The following is a 12271-nucleotide window of genomic DNA, read 5'->3' as shown; positions in this document are numbered from 1 at the left end:
CTGTACTGGTGCATGGGGTTGTTCCTCACCAGGTGCAGGACCCTACACTTGCTTTTGCTTAATTTCCTTAGGTTCCCCTTGACCCAGCTCTCCATGTCTCACTAAATGGCAGCACAGACTTCTGGTGTATCAGCGACTCCTCCCAGCTTGGTTTCATCAGCGAACTTGCTGAAGGTACACTTTGTCCCTTCATACAGGTCATCAATGAATATATTGAACAGGACTGGACCCAGCACAGACCCCTGGGGAACACCACTAGTTAAGGGCCTCCAACCAGAATCTGCCCCATTGATTATGACCTTCTGAGTTCTGTTGTTCAGCTGGTTCTCAATCCACCTCACTGTCCACTCATCTAACCCACACTTCCTAAGCTTACCTATGAGAATGTTACGGGAGAGAATGCCAAAACCCTTGCTGAAGTTGAGGTAAACAATGTCCACTGCTCTCCCTTCATCTACCCAGCCAGTCACACCATCACAGAAAGCTATCAGGTTCGTCAGGCATGATCTTCCCTTGGTGAATCCATGCTGACTACTTCCGATAACCTTCTTTTCCTCTACATGCCTGGAGATGACCTCCAGGATGAACTGCTCCATCACCTTTCGCAGATATTACTTGTTTTGGAATTTCCCTCTCCTCCCCTGGAAAGAAAAGAACAGTTGCAGTTGCAAACTTTGTATGAAAGTTATGAATATCTGAGTAGAAAGAGAAATTATAACAGTAATCTAAGTTATTATTTCATAGGAGAAATTTGGTGAATAGTATTTATGCATAATCAAATTTCATCTTTTGCAGAGCAAGACACCTTACAGGAAACACACTAAAATTCTAATTATGTGGTCTATAAGCTAACAATGTGTGAGGTAGAAAAAACCCAAAACACAGCCTTACAAGGGAGTATTTCCTTTTACCAGCAACACCAACAGTGGAAGAGAGGTTTCAGACCTTGCTTCTGAAGGACTATCTCTGTCCACAACCTACTCCTGTTTAAAGGTCATTTGTTACCACCTACTGTAAGTAAGGAAGCAGGATTGCTATTTCATTCGAGGAAAAGCTTTTACTTCCTCCTTCCTTAATAGCAGGATACAGATCTGGCCACTTTTTAAAAAATGAAATTACATGTACCAGTGTAGAAAACATCAGAAACAGTTATATTGATAAAACAATATACCCTATATTAAAGATATATATACTTCACACTACTTTATATATATACTTTATATACTACAGTTTCTTTAACACCTGTCAGTGAAAGGGAATGCCTTCTCCATTCTTTTTTTCTTCTTGGGTAAGTAATCACAGTATCATAAATGTGTGCCTCAAAGTACATTTATATATAATCTAAATAGAAGTATCATTACCTCATTCATCTTTGTTCCCTGCAATTTAATAGTATTCCTCTTCCACTTACTATACTATAATTAGAAGACAACCAAAAAAACAAACCATGATTAGCACCAGAGTTATTCCTGCCTATTAGAATGGATAGATTTTTGGGACAGATAAAATATATGAAAAAAAAAAGAAGTAAGTAGAGCTGAGGCAAAATACCGTAATCTGTCAGTATATGCAAGGCTATTATGAAATTGTTGTAAAATATTTATAAAAGAACATGAATTTTTCAGGTCTCATGCATAGAATATTGAGCTATTAAGTGGTCTTTAAAATATATAATTGGCATGTTTCCCTTAAACATTAATATGCTAATCATAATGTATGGGAAATTATATGCTTGGAATAAATATTTGGAGAAATAGGCATTAATAGAACTTAACATCCTGCCTCAAGTAGTAAAATAAAGAGAGAGATTGTACTGGAGAGTGATAATCATACCTTCAAGTTATGGTTAGAATTCCACTAAAAAAAACAAGTTCTCTAAAATAATTTTAATGAGAAACCAAATTTTAGAAAACCCTTATAGCTTTGAGAAACAATTCTGAATAACTACTTACTAAATCACAAGGCTCTTGCCAGTTAAGTTACAAACAAGAAGAGGGTCAGTTTCATTCAGTTAATACAGTTAATAATAATCTAGGTTAAAGCCACTGTTAGTCTGTGCAAAGTACTGGCGATAGTTTACAGAAAATATTCTATTGCTGTTCATAATAGAAGCAGAAAAAAATTAAATTCGGGTAATAAGTACCACCTTTTTAAAATTGGTTATGTAGTTATAAAGAGAGGGGATACACAGTTGGCATTCAAAGCCTGATTATATAGTAGAAGCAACCAACAAAAAACTTTTTTAAAGCACTTTGAGAAACCCAATCCTAACTTATTGGTAGGAGTCCAAAAATGGAAATATATTGTAAATGGCAGCATCATGTTTGATCATGCATGCGTGACCTTAATATGTCATCTTACCCACTTTAACACAAGGAAGATTTCTCAAGATATCAAGTAACATATATAAGAGGAGTACATAATTTTTATTCCATATATATATTTTTCATGTATTAGACATACATGTGAGTATATACACATTCCATATACCTACACTATATACACTATGAGTGTGTATATATACACACACACAACCACTGAAACAAATAGCACAAAATATTTACATTGTTATGCCTGAAATGAAGTGCAATAAAGACAGGGGAAAGTGGGTTGTCAACTAGCTTTAGGACCCTAATACAAGTCTAGCCCACCATCCTGCTCTGTCAAGGAAAGTTTAGATTCTTTACCAAGCAGATCTTTCCACCAGAGTTCCTTAATAAGCAATGCACAGGGATTATACACAGAAGTCATCCATATGGAAATCTGACACTGCACAGAAAATAAGATTACCTCTGGCCCCAATCCTGGCAATGAAGTGCTGGCACAAATACTTCTACTGCTGAATTAAGTAAATGCATTGCTTCTCAAGCTGTACTGACACTTTACACTTTCACATTGCTTTTTCATTCTTGTCAAACTAATGCATTTCTAGACCACTTTTGCTTCTTTGTGTTGTAGCTTCTCATAATTAAGAGAAAGTACTTTCCATAAAAATATTATTTTCTCAATGGTGTAACATGACTATATTTACATAAAATAAATATTACATATTTGTTCATCCTTGGCTGCTGGAGGATTAAAGCTTTTTAAATATTTTAAAGTTATTTTTGTTGATAATTCAGTTTTAGTATTTAATACTACATATATTCATTATTTATACTCACATGAAATAGATGGAATTGAACAAGACTCCTTCATTTTCCCTCCACTTCTGCCACAGAATCCTGATATAGTGAGCAAGAAATTTAACCCTAATTTAAGCACCTGTAATTTGTATGCTGCACTCACTTGTCTAAAATAAAGTAGTTAATTCTGTTTTGTAAAGAGCTGGTCGCTTATCTGTAAGGAAAGTGTAAGAAGTGTAAAGTACCACATAGGAAACAATATAGATTATTTCATGAATCACAGAAACATATGTAAAAGTGAAGAAATATGCCCTAATATTGAAGCCAGTCATTCTGTTATAAGATCTTGTAAAGCCCATTTTAAGCAACCATTCAAATATTTAGAAAGAATACTTTGGGCAATGCATAAAATAGGTGTGGTTTTTGTATACTGCAAGCCTTATTTATCATTTATTTATCAGCATGTTTGTGGATACCATTCTCCATTAAGCTGCTGAAGCATCAAAAACATGTATGGCCAGAGCACAGAGTACTACATCACAAAGAAAATAATTTAAAATACAAGCAATTACATCACTAAAACTCCCAAAGTTACATTTATGGGCTTTTTTTTACTCAACTATTAAACAGATTCCATCCTGAAAATATAAACGCAGTGTTCTTCAGCCAGCTATTTACATCCTGATTTTTGCTTCCATCATGGGAGTTCTCCAACTGTGGTCTGATTGGCTAATCACAATTCTTTGGCTGATCAGTAGTATAACCTGACAGGCACTACTGAATAGTTCTGCTAACTATAGCCAAGAATATGTATTTATTTTCATATTTTTAAATAGACTAAAATATTGTCTTAAAACAGTGACAGGCAAGAGTGGAAGTTATTTCAAGTCATATTAATGGTTTTATTAATCTTATAATGTTGAGAAAAAAATGCATGTAGGAGAAAAAAAACTCTAAAGCTCTGAAGATTTATAAGCTACATATGAATAAACAGGCAAATTGTACGGACCTTAAAGTTACTTGAAAATCTACATCTGACTCATCAGAAAAGGTCAAGGTTATTATAGAAGACCCTAGAAAGTGAAATCTTCAGAAGAACAAGCACAGGTTCATTATTATTACACTTTGAGTAACATTCTGTGCGTAAGGCACCAATGTTACACAAGATTCTCTGAGAGATATGGATATTAGTACTTAATTTTAAGACTAACTACCAAAAAATCTAAAGCAAAAATATATTGCATGGTTGGAAGTAATGACTACTACTTAGGTATTAAATACTTCAAGGCTCAGATGCTATTTGTGTTATAAACACTAGCTTATATATAGTCATGATTCCTTTACTTTCAATATAAAAATATAAATATATGAAAAAAGGAAATATTTTTTCCAATTAGCATGAGCACACAGCTTACATACAAGACAGTGACAGTTAAACCAGTTTTGTAAAGCAAGAAAAAAAAAAGTTGTTAGTGTTATTTTTCTTTCAACAAGACGAAACCTCAGGAGATAGTGAAGCCCACAACACATAAAGAGCCCGTTTTCAGACTACAGAGACTTAAATATATTGACCAAGAACACTGTTTAACATTACATAATCATTCCTATTTTTTCAGATATCTGGAAGTCTCTTAATTACATTTAATTTATTTTAGTTTAGAAAAAATGTCTCCCCTAAGAAAAACATTGGAGAAAAACTCAAACGGCCAGACTATTCACTCAAATTGCCAAATTATTTACAGAATCATAACATTCTGGGATTTGAAAATAAATTAAATGCTGGAGAAGAGTTCTTATACAAAACGGTAATAACCTGTGAAATTTCAGAAACCCAAGAACAATAATTACATGTAATTGAGTTTCTGAATATTTGAGCACAACACTGACATCAGTATCTAGTCTTCAAAAGAGAAAAGCAGGAGAGCAACACTTATGATAAGCTAAACAACACATACTTTCAATTTTAGAGCCTCATTAAAACTTACTAATAAAGCAATTAGAGTAGGAACTTATTCTGAGGAAAACTGCTGAATGGTTTATGGATTTTCTGCTTTTCTAGACAATTTTACTGAGACTCTTCAGGAAAATAAGCAGTATAGGTTGCTTATAAGAAATAGCAAGAATAATAGATTTAATCTATAAAGCACTTTCATTTAAAAAACTGAGTTTACTCTGTCTGCCAGTCAAGACTGGATGGAATGCAGGATCCCCAGCCTTCTCTGCTTTGCTTCTAGTACATCTAAAATGAGGACTGTCTCATCTTAAAAATAGCAGAGAAACAATAGTCTAGATCTGATCCTTTGTTTATGACTATGTTTGTTTAACAATATAGAAGTAGAGGTATCAATTTACAATTTTTCTTCTGTGTAAACAGTGACTGCTCAGTGCTTGGCCTTTAATACTTCATACACATTGAATTAGTATGCAGTCATCCACAAGGTAAAATCCAGTTTCAGCATATTATATATTGTTAAAATATGCTCAATTTCAGAATACTATACCAGCATTATTTTATCAAGGGTCATTTTAAGATGTATAAGTATTCCTAAACACTGATTTTAGTATGACATTGTATTCTTTCTCAGTTTGAATGAGAGATGGAACAGCTCATTACTGTATAGATATCAGCTTGTATCGCCTTCAAGAACCTGGAAAACTGTGGCTCTTGAATTTGAAAATTACTAAACCTCTAAAAAGTAGAAATCTAATTGCTTATTAGGAGATTATCTTGCACCCATTTTAGGTGTTTAATATACACCAATCTGAACCCAGTATTATGTCAGTTAAATAAACTTTCCTTCAAGTCTGTCAAAGAGCATCTCCAATGAAGGTGGCCAGAAACAGCTTTCCATCACTACAAAATAGCATTCTCCTACTCTATCATTTTTACTGTCATTCACTTTTCTTCAATTATTACAACAAAAGCTCTTTCAAATCGTATAAAGTGATGCTATTTTCTTTTTGCAGCAAGCAGCACTAAGAGAAAGTAGCAGTGATACTAAATATTGTCCACAATTGCTATGTAAATATATTTATCTGTATGCTGTTGTCATGGAAGCTAAAGATCAAGGCATACAAGCTATACACAATAATTTATATTGATTTGAAAGAACATTTGAAGGAAAAATTCAAATGTATAATTTGATAAAAATCAGACTAGTTTCAAAGGCACTAGTTACCCAAGGCATGATTGCAAGACAGTTGTATTTCAATCAATATTTAATTCATTACTTGCATCCTCTAGGTTCTATTAATACCCAGAGTACGTCCAATCTAATAGCTCAAGCACTCTCAAACTTCTGGCAATTTTTTATCCTGGCATTAGGCCAATTTAACAGTGTTCCAAGCCACACAAAGAGACATTTGCTGACATTCCACATTTGTTTATTTTTTGTAAGGCAAGGTTGTTTACTTAAGCCTCTTGTTTTGCAGCTGACCAATTTTCTAAAATGATGAACTCACATGCAAGTTTTACTTCCCTCAACACACATCTACTGTTCTTTTATGAGTTACATTCCATTTGTTCCATTTTTAATTCTATAAAAATGATCACTATCACAGTGTTTTAGGTAGTGATCAAGTCTCTGAACATTTCTTTACAAAGAAATTGTCCTCTTTTATTCAGGTGTGAAACATAGTTTTACCTATGCATATGCTTAACCACTGTTGCTGGAGACATGCTGAGTGCCATATAGCATTTATTTTAGACTTCTTCACAATACTGAACAACCCATTATTAGTGCTCTTTTAGGAATGTATGCAGATTCCGATTTTTTAATCTACAGCTAATTACAGAATAGTGACTACTTTTGTCAATTTCATCTTCATAATACTTTATATCATTTAAACAGTGGAGAAATGGATTTCACTGCTAATTTACTTCACTTTAATAGAAATAGTTATGGAGCTAAAAATATAAGGACAGTCTCTTTATTTCAATGTTTACCCTTATTATTTGAAAAGAGAAGGAATGAAGGGAAGAGATATTTTTTAAAAAAATCAAGTAGCATCTTGCCTTGAATTCTTCCCCTCAAACAGTTCTTCCTAGATCAAAATCTTAAGTATTTCAGCTCCACCTTCTTTCAATATTCCAAGCAAAACATCTGAAGCAAAAAGGACAACTGACAGCTTGGATGAGAAACAAATACTTTCACATTTGGGACACAGAAGATCCACAGCCAATGAATTCCAGAGTGAAACATCCGTTACTACAAATGTTTAGTTAGCAATCAGCTCCTATCGTAGTACACAACAATGAACTCATGCTGCATCATTAAATACCAAATTTGTCATCACCAAATTTCATCTTGATGACCCAACACTTTGAACACAGCACTCAGATAAGCAGTACTGTAAAGAACCAGAAACAGCAAAAGATGTTTCATAACGTTGACAATGAGGATGTAAAAGGCTTAGAACAGCAGAAAAAATAGCTTAAAGAAAAAAAGAGGGCTGATGATAGTCAGAAGTCACAGGGAAGAAGGAAGACATCAGTCCTTCTGATGTCTTCTGATGAGAGACATTTTGATAGGAGAGGAATAGCCTCACAACACAGGATAGACTCAGACAGAAGGTGGCACTGGAGAAAGAACTAGCTCTGGTCTTGAAGACAGGAAACTAGAATGTCTAAAGAAATCACTTCGAGACCACATTTTCAAGACCAAAATTTTATACACATACTCGCTCAGAAAATTTATGCATGTATGCAGAGAAATACCTTACCTTTACATTCTGGTTTTGCTTTTCAAAGATTATATGTGTTAGGATTCTGAGTCATCCATTAAAGAGTCAGTATTTTAATTAACAAATACAAGAATTAAGCTCTTGACCAGTAAAAAAAATCTTAAGCCTGCATATAGAATGCAAAGAATTATATGATTTTTTTCTCAATACTGAATTACCAGTTCTATTTATCAACATTAATTGCAATTTTTCATGCAAAGTGATTTAAACTGCAGTGCACAGAAGCCCAGAGCCTTCACTATGTTTAGATTTGTACTTCTACATTTTGCTGCATTTCCTCTTTGATCACTATGGTCCCTGAAAATGTCCATTTCTGATCTTGGTCTGCTCCCCTCTGCTGTAGAGAGCTCTTTCTGTGGAAGTTATATGACCTTTTGACAAGTGACCAACACTGACTTAAAGTTCCTTGTTAGGTCTCCACATTAGCAGTCTACTCTGGGGAAAAAAAAATAATCCGTGATAACTAGTTAGCTGCTCCTCCCACCATATAAGTGCTTTTCAATTGTTTTATAATGCAAGTTATCTAATAAGTAAAAAGAAAAGTTATGATACATGATGAAGTCCAAAACTGTGGTCAACCCAATTTATCTAGGCATTATGGCCTAGGCAATTGGTCTGTGCAGTGGGTGGGGAACTGGCTGACAGGCCGCAACCAAAGGGTGGTGATAAATAGCTCTTTCTCAAACTGGCAACCTGTCACAAGTGGAGTCCCCCAGGGATCGATATTGGGCCCAATGTTATTCAACATCTTTATAAGTGGTCTGGATAACTGATGAAGTTTGCTGATGACACCAAGTTGAGTGGGGAAGTAGGCACTCCAGAAGGGAGAGCTGCTCTGCAGGAAGATCTGGATAGGCTGGAAGAGTGGGCCAGCAAGAACCTTATGAAGTTCAACAAGGACAAGTGTAAGGTCATGCACCTGGGAAAACATAACCCAGGAGTGCAGCACAGACTGGGATCCACCTGGCTGGAGAGCAGCTCTGTGGAAAGGGACCTGGGGGTCCTGGTGGACAGGAAGCTCAACATGAGCAAACAGTGTGCTGCTGTGGCCAAGGCGGCCAACAGGATGCTGGGTTGCATCAAAAAGGGCATCACCAGCAGAGAGAAAGAATTCATCATCCCACTCTACTCAGCGCTGGTCAGGCCACACCTGGAGTACTGTGTACAGTTCTGGTCCCCACTATAGAAAAAGGATGTGGACAGGCTGGAAGGGGTCCAGAGAAGGGCCACCAAGATGATCAAAGGACCGGGAAGCCTGCCATATGGGGATAGGCTGGGAGAACTGGGTTTGTTCAGCCTTGAGAAAAGGAGGCTCAGAGGGGATCTCATCACCGTGTACCAGTACTTAAGGGGCAGCTACAAAGAAGATGGAGACTCCCTTTTTACACGGAGTCACATGGAGAGGACAAAGGGGAATGGACACAAGTTGCTCTTGGGGAGATTCTGATTGGACACCAGAGGGAAATTTTTCACAGTGAGGACAGTCAACCATTGGAATAATCTCCCCAGGGAAGTGGTTGACTCGGCCACGTTGGACACCTTTAAGAGTCGTCTGGACAGGGTGCTGGGCCATCTTGTGTAGCCTGTGCTCTTCCTAAAAAGGTTGGACTAGATGATCCCTGAGGTCCCCTCCAACCTGGATTCTGTGAATCCGCTTTACATTACATTAATGTTTCAGTGCTGTTTGGCCAGTGTCAGAAAACTCTGCTGATTAATACCTGCCATTTAAGCCAGTCCAGGATCTACTAAAGTCTCCCCTGACTGAGCTTGCTAGATGACTCAGGCATATTCTCTCCACTCCTCCCCAGATCTGTAGAATTCATTCATCTGATAAGGTGAGGTTTGACAGAATATTTTAAAGCCCTGTGCAGCAGGGAAAATTACATTGTTTTTATTGCCTACCTGTATTCTGGGAGTTTCTACTCAGCCTAGCTGCTTTTGAGGCTAATAAAAAAAAAGTCCACAAAGGCTTGGAATTTTTTTCCTTGACATTACTTATCTAACACTCAATTTTTGAGCTGTCATTATTTCTTTCTACTGCAGCCTCCCTGCTGCACACTTCAGCAGCCATGAGCCAGCAAGCAGCAGGAACAGGCTGGTCCATTTGAGAAGATAAGCTAGGCAGCAAGCATATCAGGACGGCAGGCACAGGGCAGCACCCTCAAAGGGTGCAGACCACAGTAGCCAAAAAAGAAGAGTGGTGCAGGTCTGGTGACAGTAATCAGGGTCAGCTGACAGTCCAATGGGTGTCGGAACAGCCACAGTGATGAGGCAGTCTGAGGTTAAGCCAGTGAGTCAGGGTCAGATCTGCTGGTCAGGTTGCGTAACTGCAACATAGCCGTGGCGAAGAACAAGGGCAATGGCCTGAATTCAAGTCCTGCTTCTGAGCTCAAGGAAGCAGACCCCAATAAGGCTTTGCACAACTCTCGCTAACACAGCCATCTGAATTGAGGCCAGAAAGCTAAACCACATCAGAGGTGGGCCTCAAGCCTGTGCAGCTAAACCTATGCAATGGGGGTGGGGTGTGGGGTGGTGGTTCAGTGCCCACGTGCTGAACATTATAGGAGAATATAGGTTGTATCTATTTTAAGATTTCTTTTGTTACTTCATTATTACACTGGAAACTAATCAGATATTACATCTAGCTCTAGAGCACTATAAAAACTCTACAATTAGAAACTTTAAAGACTCTTCCCATCTCAGCTTAGTAAAGGAATAGAAAAATGGTACTAGTGACAAAACTACAGAATGCGAACAGAGAATGATAACCCAAGGGTGAATCACAGGATTGTGCCTATGACATATATAGAAAAAAATCCTTAAGAGAACAGTTGGAGGTCAGCCAAAAGTCTGGCCTTGATTATATAAGCACTTTAAGGCCTTTTATCCATGCATTTTGATCCATCCAGCTTTGGTTAGGTGACTATTGTTATATCCATTAAAATGCAGTGATCTCCCACTGAACAGAATTTCCCTTAAAATGTTAGTAATGGTCATATAAGTTTACTTCAAAATATTACATTCTTCTAACAACAATAAAAGGCAAAATGCCAATCAAATGAAAATGTTCTCACTTCAACAATAAATAAATGTGTTTAAAGTGTACAAAGATAGCAAAAATTGATTTTGGAGTGACCAATTCCTGAATTGAAATGAATATAATTATGCAATCATTAAGTTACTTAATGGATTTCATTAGGCTTATTTCTGGGTTTAATGTCATTTTTCTTTCCAGTTAACTCAGCTGTTAAGATTAATTTTATATTCTAGCAAAAGTAAAGATCAGAGCCAAGCTTCACACTACTTAGGTTCACATAAAACCATACAGCACTGAAATTGATGCTTTCTTCCTCAGCATGAGTACAGCCCCAAGTCCTATAAAATAGCATTATTTTCACATTGTTTAAATGGAGTCTAATATTATGCCGTTTAGCTAAAGCTGTCTTACAGTTTAAGTGTACTGAAGTACACTTCATTTCATTTCATTTCACTTCATGACTGAAGTCACATCATTTTGATACCTTGCTTTCAGGCATGAAAATAAGAGATGGATGCCTTATGTAGTTGATAAATCTGTAAACATTCATGCTACATTTTTCACTGGTCTTAATCCATCATACACCTCAAAAATACCATTCTTCCAAGTCTCACCCCTTTCCTATTGTTTTAGCTTGATACTAAAGTAAAATTTACCAAGTTGATGCAAACTAAGGCAGCATTTTACAAAAAAAAAAAAGTGAGATGTCTTGCTTCTGGGAAAAAATAGTTAACAATTATGAGCTTTTAGAGTTATTAGGTAAATCTATACCTTGCACAGAAAAATTCCATTCCTATCACCACATCATCTGTTGTATGAGAGAGGGGGAATAAAAAGATTTTTCTGAAGCCATCAAAATTAAATGAGACAGAAGCAGAATGATTTTGTCACCTAAACTCTACTTTTAAAATTGAAAAAATGTGATCTGAAGTCTCCTGTGAAATGTGTGTTAGATCTATTAACAGGTCAAGTTGTCTGAAGTAAATAATCAACTTCAACAAAATAAAAAATTTGAAAGACATTTCCTATACGTGTGTTTCAGATAAATGTAACCGCTGCAGACAGCCTGCCTGTTACATACTTGCTTCATCTCTTATGTACTAAAACAAATTATCCCTGACTTCTCCTAAATCACCTGTGAACAGTAGTATACCATCACCAGAAAAGTAAGATTTCTGCTTTTCTAAAAATCTCGATTTAGACCAAAACAGACCACGTACAGCCTCACAAAACTCAAGCTGAAAACTGTCAATAACAACTTTGCTCCAGAACAGCCTGATGTTGTAAGGTTTGAGCACCTTCAACTTCCATTCAAGTCAAGAAAGATCAGTGCCACAGAATTATGTTGGAGTGTTAGGTGTGGGAT

This window comes from Phalacrocorax carbo, chromosome 8 (assembly GCF_963921805.1).
Source record: "Phalacrocorax carbo chromosome 8, bPhaCar2.1, whole genome shotgun sequence".
NCBI classification, from domain to species: domain Eukaryota; kingdom Metazoa; phylum Chordata; class Aves; order Suliformes; family Phalacrocoracidae; genus Phalacrocorax; species Phalacrocorax carbo.
The sequence above is the reverse complement of the archived record's forward strand: the minus strand, read 5'-3'. Positions refer to the sequence as shown.